The sequence below is a fragment of the Triticum dicoccoides genome, chromosome 3B, assembly GCF_002162155.2.
Source record: "Triticum dicoccoides isolate Atlit2015 ecotype Zavitan chromosome 3B, WEW_v2.0, whole genome shotgun sequence".
Taxonomy (NCBI): domain Eukaryota; kingdom Viridiplantae; phylum Streptophyta; class Magnoliopsida; order Poales; family Poaceae; genus Triticum; species Triticum dicoccoides.
Window position 1 is genome coordinate 529,610,567 of NC_041385.1, and position 2,990 is coordinate 529,613,556.

Sequence of the window (2,990 nt, forward strand, 5' to 3'; positions counted from 1 at the left end):
TTCGGCGGGAGCGCACATGGCCTTCTGGCCCAATTAGTTTAGTGAATTTTCTTAATCAAGCTCTATATAGAGATGGGCCCTGCTACAAAGCCGTATGGGCTTCTTACCTTGATTATTTTAATTGGAGCCTAATGCATGCCTTAGGACTAAGAGGAAGAAACCCATTACGGTGTGTGACTATATATGGCCTATGTCCTGTACGCACACCACACGCATGTATATATATATGCTATCTAATGGATCTCCTTTTTTCCTTTTCCTCTTCTTTTTCTTTTTTTGTGTGTGTAGCAGATCGGTCCTATTATTGCCCTTCTCCATCGAATTATATTTTGTGTGCATTCGTCAATATACAACGGTATTTTGATGGAGGGACATACTCCATGATGCTTTGACATTTTTTTGGCGTCCCCTCTGACAGTGAAATTTTAGGTCATTATCCATCCGCGACGGTGCGCGTATATTTTTTCCATAGGAGAAATCATGAGGATTGTTTACTTGTTTGGTCATATTTTATAATTTTCGGTTTCATGTGTGCATTATCGACCTTCGAAAATATATCATATGCCTATTTTTGTTAGTCCTCACTTTGAGCGATTGATTATATTTTTTTAATTAATTCTTCTCAATATAAAACGTGCCGTTTTTTAATTTATATTATGTGGTCCATATATTTATTTTATCTTGGTCAAAATCCATGTCAACACATACCATGCCAACTTTCAAACTTTCAGAGTTCATATGAAATGCTTTTCAATTTCATGGTCTTATAGCTCAAAATAATCAGTTAATGCATGAAAAATAACAAATGAAGTCAGAAAGGGTTGAAAAATTATAATGTGGCTTTGAATGGTGCATTTTGAACACAGAAAAACTATGGAGTTCAAATAAGTTCAAAGAAATGAAATGAAGTCCCTTTGTAACAGACGAGTTTCCGTATGAAACCCTAATACTTCGAAAGAGATTGTCCGTTTTGTACACAAAGTGCATCCAGTTTTAGCATAACCCTCTCTACTTTCTTGCACACGATATGTGGGTGAAATGATGATACCATGCCAACTTCAGAGTTCATTCCAAATGCTTTTCAATTTCATGATCTTATAGCTCAAAATAATCAGTAAATGCATGAAAATTAACAAATGAAGTCAGAAAGGGTTGAAATTGATGATGTGGCTGTGAATGGTGCATTTTGAACACCAAAAAATTATGGAGTTCAAATAAGTTCAACAAATGAAATCACTTTGTAACAGACGAGTTTCCATATGAAACGCCGATACTTCGAAAGAGATTGTCCGTTTTGTACACGAAGTGCATCCAGTTTTTGTCGTAACCCTCTCTACTTTCTTGCACATGCTATGTTGGTGAAATTATGATACCATGCCAACTTTGAACCTTTTCAGAGTTCATTTCAAATGCTTTTCAATTTCATGGTCTTATAGCTCAAAATAATCACTAAATGCATGAAAAATAACAAATGAAGTCAGAAAGGGTTGAAAATTGATGATGTGGCTTTGAATAGTGCATTTTAAACACAGAAAAACTATGGAGTTCAAATAAGTTCAAAGAAATGAAATCCCTTTTGTAAGGGACGAGTTTCCGTATGAAACCGTGATACTTCGAAAGAGATTGTGCGTTTTGTACATGAAGTGCATCCAGTTTTTGTTGTAAGCCTCTCTACTTTCTTGCACAAGCTATGTGGCTGAAATGATGATACCATGCCAACTTTCAACCTTTTCAGAGTTCATTTCAAATGCTTTTCAATTTCATGGTCTTATAGCTCAAAATAATCAGTAAATGCATGAAAAATAACAAACGAAGTCAGCTAGGGTTGAAAATTGATGATGTGGCTTTGAATGGTGCATTTTAAACACAGAAAAACTATGGAGTTCAAGTAAGTTCAAGGAAATGAAATCCCTTTTGTAACAGACGAGTTTCCGTATGAAACCCTGATACTTCGAAAGAGATTGTGCGTTTTGTACACAAAATGCATCCAGTTTTTGTCGTAACCCTCTCTACTTTCTTGCCCCTGCTATGTGGCTGAAATGATGATACCATGCCAACTTTCAACCTTTTCAGAGTTCATTTCAAATGCTTTTCAATTTCATGGTCTTATAGCTCAAAATAATCAGTAAATGCATGAAAAATAACAAATGAAGTCAGAAAGGGTTGAAAATTAACGATGTGGCTTTGAATGGTGCATTTTAAACATAGAAAAACTATGGAGTTCAAATAAGTTCAAAAAATGAAATCCCTTTGTAACAGACGAGTTTCCGTATGAAAGCATGATAGTTCGAAAGAGATTGTCTGTTTTGTACATGAAGTGCATCCAGTTTTTGCCTAACCCTCTCTACTTTCTTGCACATGCTATGTGGGTGAAATTATGATACCATGCCAACTTTCAACCTTTTCAGAGTTCATTTCAAATGCTTTTCAATTTAATGGTCTTATAGCACAAAATAATCAGTAAATGCATGAAAGTAACAAATGAAGTCAGAAAGGGTTGAAAATTCATGATGTGCCTTTGAATGGTGGATTTTGAACACAGAAAAACTATGGAGTTCAAATAAGTTCAAAAAAATGAAATCCCGTTGTAACAGACGAGTTTTCGTATGAAACCCTCATACTTAGAAAGAGATTGTGCGTTTTGTACACGAAGTGCATCCAGTTTCTGCCGTAACCCTTTCTACTTTCTTGCACATGCTATGTGGGTGAAATGATGATACCATGCCAACTTTCAACCTTTTCAGAGTTCGTTTCAAATGCTTTTCAATTTCATGGTCTTATAGCTCATAATAATCAGTAAATGCATGAAAAATAACAAATGAAGTCAGCTAGGGTTGAAAATAGATGATGTGGCTTTGAATGGTGCATTTTAAACACAGAAAAACTATGGAGTTCAAGTAAGTTCAAGGAAATGAAATCCCTTTTGTAACAGATGAGTTTCCGTATGAAACCCTGATACTTCGAAAGAGATTGTGCGTTTTGTACACAAA